This window comes from Peromyscus maniculatus, chromosome 6 (assembly GCF_049852395.1).
Source record: "Peromyscus maniculatus bairdii isolate BWxNUB_F1_BW_parent chromosome 6, HU_Pman_BW_mat_3.1, whole genome shotgun sequence".
Taxonomy (NCBI): Eukaryota; Metazoa; Chordata; class Mammalia; order Rodentia; family Cricetidae; genus Peromyscus; species Peromyscus maniculatus.
Window position 1 is genome coordinate 66,526,009 of NC_134857.1, and position 5,792 is coordinate 66,531,800.

At 42.1% G+C, this 5,792-nt stretch overlaps 1 non-coding gene across 1 annotated transcript; it reads left to right on the top strand.

The window, feature by feature from the left end:
• Positions 1–979: 979 nt before the first annotated feature.
• On the top strand, positions 980–1,091 carry LOC121830594 (U6 spliceosomal RNA). The gene has a single exon (XR_006073810.1). It is a non-coding gene; the product is annotated as a U6 spliceosomal RNA (small nuclear RNA).
• Positions 1,092–5,792: the final 4,701 nt, after the last annotated feature.

Below are 5,792 nucleotides of genomic sequence, written 5' to 3' on the forward strand. Positions count from 1 at the left end.
TTGCAGACAACCTGGTTTCCCAGCACCCATACTGGATGGATCACAACCTCCTGTAACTCCAGTTCCAGGGAATCTGAGGCTGCTTCTGACTTTTGTGGGTTTCTGCACACACGTAGTGCACATATACTCAGGCGCACACACATACACATAAAATTAATATTAAAACAAGAAGTCAAAGATTATATTTCTGCTCTATTTTATTATGGTAACAAAACTGGTTCTAGAAATATCTTCAGAATCCAGGGAAGAAGTGTATAGAAAAAAAATAACAATAGCTGAATGTGTTCATGCACACTTGTAATCCCAGCACAGGGGAAATTGAGGCAGAAGGCTTGAGAGTTCCAAGCCAGCCTTCACTATATATTGAGACAGACCCTGACTCAAAAAAAAAAAATAATAAAACAAAACATAAATAACAATAGTCAGCAATGGCAAACCATATCTGAATTCACATTCTACTTTTTCAAATATCTCACCATGATTTATGCTTACATGCTTCCTTACTGTTTTCTACATTGAAATAATAACAACTTCTAGACAACTCTAACATCCTTGAGGTGAAGGGTACAATTAAGGCACAGCTCATCTGCTGCTGTTGGCCGGGGGTGGAATGCAAAAATAAAATCGTCTTTATCTGCTCTTTTCAATTTGCTCCCCAAACCATCAGATCTGAAAAAGGAACCCAGGTAGAAGTTGCTGTCCAGAAGGTGCGAGTCTCTGCCTGTCTCATAGAAAGATTAAAAAGTGGGAGATTTCAGGAGCTTTGGGTTCCTATTAAATTTGTCGTTTATGAAATTTTCATAATTCCTTAAGTGTAGGTAGGCATCTCATGGATGATGAATTACCGAAGTAGAAATAGATCTCTGAAAAGTCTCCAAGCTTCACTGAAAACTAGGGATGGACACATTAGAATAAGAAAAAGACCCTTTTAGGCCTGGAATGGTTGCCCAGTGGTCGTGTACTTACCGAGGTGCACAGAGTGGTTCAGAAAAAGCAGGAGCACCTATACTAAAATTGGAACGACATAGAGAAAATCAGCACGGCCCCTGCACTAAAATGACAGGCAAAAGCATAAAGCGTTCTACATTTTTATAAAGGCAGTATGTGTGAAAATAGTAGATATTGAATGAATAATATAGTTACTTTTTTGCGGTTAACATTTATGTAATCTTGTATAATATAAATATGTAGTACAGGTGTTTATTAATTACTTATAGCTTATATTCAAATTAATGTATAGGTTAAAATGTGTAACTAGGATCTTAGCTCGGTATGGTAACATGTGCCTAAAGTCCCAGCAACTTGGGAGGCTGAACTGAGAGGATTTTCAGTTCAAGACCAGCCTGACCAAAGAGTATGACTCCATTTTAAAAATAACAACAGTAATAAATGAAATTTAGAAGCTTATGCAAGAATACTGTTTTTAGAGATTACTTCTCAGTGTGGTTTTCTAGACATTCATTTCCTAAGTTAAGCATTTGGGGAATATTTTTTTTCTTTTCTTTTCTTTTTTTTCTTCTTTTTTTTTTTTTTGGTTTTGGTTTTGGTTTTTCGAGGCAGAGTTTCTCTGTGTCTCCCTGGCTGTCCTGGATTTCCCTCTGCACATAAGGCTTGCCTTGAACTCAGAGATCTGCGTGCCTTTGCCTCCTGAGTGCTGAGATTAAAGGTGTGGGCTACCACTATCCAGCTATTTGAATTTCTTTTTTTTAATAATTTATTTTATTTTATGTGCATTAGTGTATGTATGTCTGTGTGAGGGTGTCGGGTACCCTAGAACTGGAGTTACAGACAGTTGTGAGCTGCCATGTGGGAATTTAATTGCCATGTGGGTCCTCTGGAAGAGCAGTCAGTGCTCTTAACTGCTGAGCCATCTCTCCAGGCCCTGAATTTCTTATAAAGATTATGCATTTATGATACATAAAATAACATTTGTTTTTTTTGTTTTTGTTTTGTTTTGTTTTTTTCTGAGACAGGGTTTCTCTCTGAAGCTTTGGAGCCTGTCCTGGAACTCACTCTGTAGCCCAGGCTAGCCTCGAATTCACAGAGATACGCCTGCCTCTGCCTCCCGAGTGCTGGGATTAAAGGCGTGCACCACCACTGTCTGACCAACATTTGTTCTTTTAAGAAAGATTAATGAAAATTTCCAAGTAAACAACACACCAGGATCCCGGTGGTCAATTAATATTACCTGTGCTTCCTTTCTCCACAATTCCCTATTAGTTTAGATTGAATGGTCAATAAAGAGTGAAAACAGTTGGAAATTCAGAGAATCAAACTCTAAGGAATGGCACAGCTCAGTGATAGAGTGTTCAGGTAGCACGCACGAGGCCCTGGGATTGTCTGTCTGTCTGCCTCTCTCTCTGTAGTTTAGCGGGACAGTCTTCAGCCAGGCCACCTCAAGCTGGCCTCCTCCTCCTCCAGCCTCTAGAGCAAGCCTCACACTCACACCACTGTGACTGACCATGTTTACTCCCCACCCCCCCCAAGCTGAGGACCGAACCCAGGGCCTTGCGCTTGCTAGGCAAGCGCTCTACCACTGAGCTAAACCCCAACCCCCCATGTTTACTTTCTAAACCAGAACTGAATCTTTATCTTTATTTTTTTTTACAGTTTCATATTTTTTATTTTGTGTATATGCATTTATATGTGCATGCCTGGTGTGCACGTGCAGATCATAGGACAGCTTGTTTGAAATGGTTCTCTTCCTTCCACCGTATGGATTCTAGGATCCAGCTCAAACCCATAGGCTCAGAGGCTGGCACCATCTCACCAGGCTCCATATCTACTGTATTCTCTGTCTCTCTCTCTTTCTTTCTTTTTTTTCAAGAGAGGGTCTCTCTGTGTAGCCCTGGCTGTCCTGGAACTCACTCTATAGACCAGGCTGGCCTTGAACGCAGAGATCTGCCTGCCTCTGCCTCCCGAGTGCTGGGATTAAAGGGTGTGCTACTACTACCCAGCACTTTATTCTCTTTCCATCAAAGAAAAACTGAAATAAGATTTTTTTAAAGTTCTAAATATATTTTTGTATTGTTGATTTAGAAATCAACAATAACACTACTTTCAGTTTTATTATTGTTGTTGTTAATATATTATTATTATTATTTAATCAGAGTTTCATGTATTCCAGGCTGGCCTGAAACTTGCTATGCAGTCAAGAATGTGAACCCCTGATCTTCCTGCCTCCACTTTTTGAATGCTGAGATTCCAGAAATGAACCCACCATACCAACTTTGTGTGGTGCCAGCGATCAAACCAGCATGACTGTGTAGCATATGCATGCAGTGCCCACGGAGGCCAGAAGAAGGCACTAGACTTTCTGAACTGGAGTTACAGAAAGTTCTAAGTTGTCATGTGGTGCTAGAAACCGAACCCAGGTCCTTCATAAGAGCAGCAAGTGTTCTTTTTTTTTATTAAAAAATTTTTGGGGTTGGGGATTTAGCTCAGTGGTAGAGCGCTTGCCTAGCAAGCACAAGGCCCTGAGTTCAGTCCTCAGCTCAAAAAAAAAAAAAAAAAACTTTAAAAAAAAATTCATTTTATATACTAACCATAGATCCCCTTCTCATCCTTCATCCCACTTCTCCCCCCTCTCCCCCCAGACCTACCCGCTATTCCCTCCTCCAAAAGGGTAAGTCCTCCCACTTGGGGACAGCAAAGCCTGGTACATTCAGTTGAGGCCAGACAAAGCCCCTCCTTGCTGCATTAAGGATGAGCAAGGTGTTCAACCATAGGTAATGGGATCCAGAAAGCCAGCTCATGCACCAGGGATAGATCCTGATCACACTGCCAGGGGCCCCTCAAACAGACCCAGCTGTCTCCCATATGCAGAGGGTCTATCCAGTCCCATACAGGTTCCACCGATGGTGGTCTAAAGTTCATGAGTTCCTATGAGCTTGGTTCGGTTGTCTCTGTAGATTTCTCCATCATGATCTTGACTCCCCTGCAGCAAGTGTTTTTTTTTTTTTTTGTTTTTTTGTTTTTTTGTTTTTTTTTTGTTTGTTTGTTTGTTTTTCCAGACAGGGTTTCTCTGCGTAGCTTTGCACCTTTTCCTGGAACTCACTCTGTAGACCAGGCTGGCCTCGAACTCACAGAGATCCGCCTTGCTCTGCCTCCTGAGTGCTGGGATTAAAGGCGTGAGCTATCACGCCCGGCTGCAGCAAGTGTTCTTAACCACTGAGCCATCTCTCCAGGCCCTGGTAGTTTTGATTGTGAACTCAACGCAATCTAGAGTCATCTAGGAAGAGACTCTCAATGAGGAATTGGGTTTGTGTTGGCATGGTTCTGAGGGACAGTCTTGATTGATGTGGGAAGATCCTACGTCGCCTTTTGTAAGGGCATTTGATCAAGACAACAAAAATGAAAGCGGAACAGCAGGCGAGCGCTCTTACCAGCTGTACGACTCCACCCACGATTATCTTGAAGGACTATTAAAAACCTGTAATTTAGAAGCTAGAAGATGTATTAACCGGCCCAACCCCTTCGTTTTCCACAGAAAAGTGGGTTGAATGGATATGATCCTGACTTACTGTCACATAGATAGATTGGGGCTACTTGGGGACATATCCCTGGATGTTTGATTAAAGCAATTGTGCTTTTTTGTATCTCCAGGGGTGTGTGGGTAGAAGCCATAGAAAAGACAAGTTTCATTAGTTGTAAGAAAGAACATCCTGGCAATTTGATTTCTTTAAAAGTGAAGTGAATAGATTGCCACATTGTGTAAATAGGGTCTCTTATGTTGGGAAGGTTTTAAAAATGAGCTGGGGCCGGGCGGTGGTGACGCACACCTTTAATTCCAGCACTTGGGAGGCAGACCCAGGCGGATCTCTGTGAGTTCGAGGCCAGCCTGGCCTGCAGAGCGAGATCCAGGACAGGCACCAAAACTACACGGAGAAACCCTGTCTTGGAAATGCTCCCCTCCTCCCCCCAAAAATGAGCTGGGTAACTTAACTAATTAAGACAGTAAATTGAATCATACTGCTTCCAAGTGTCCCATCCACTTTAACGTATGATCTCCTGTCGCTGTTAAGATGAAAAAGAATGTAAAGTAGGACTGGAGATACACACACACACACACACACACACACACACACACACACATACACACACACATACACACACATACACACACCACACACACATACACACACACATACACACACACACACACACACACACACACACACACACACACACACACACATACACACACATATATATCTCACTGGTAGAGTATTTGTTTAGCCCTAGCTTCCATTCACAGCATGATAAAACAAAAAGGAAAAAAAGAAATCAGATCAGTTAAAACAGAATTTTATGATTAAAAAAATTGACTTTCACTTTCTTTTTCACAGATATACACACACTACATCTTATGTCTGTGTGTGACCGCATTAATGTGGAAGTCGGAGGACAGCTTGTGGGAATTGGTTCTTTCCTCTTAGCATGTGGATCCTGAGGCTCAGACTCGGGCTGGAGAGACGGCTCAGTGGTGAAGAGCACTGGCCGCTCTTCCAGAGGTCCTGGGTTTGCTGCCTAGCGCTCACACAGCAGCTCACAAATACCTGTAACTCCAATTCCAGGGCTTCCAATGCCTTCTTCCAGTCTCTGTGGGCATCAGGCACACACATGGTATAAAGGCAGGCAAAAGAGCCATACACCTAAAATGAAATAATAAATAACAATAAACAACAATGCGGACATAGCAGCAAGCGTGCCTACCCATTGGATCATCTTGCCATCCTAGAATTCTGTAATCTTAAAAACCAAACAAAGCTCACTTTATGAAATGAAGGCAT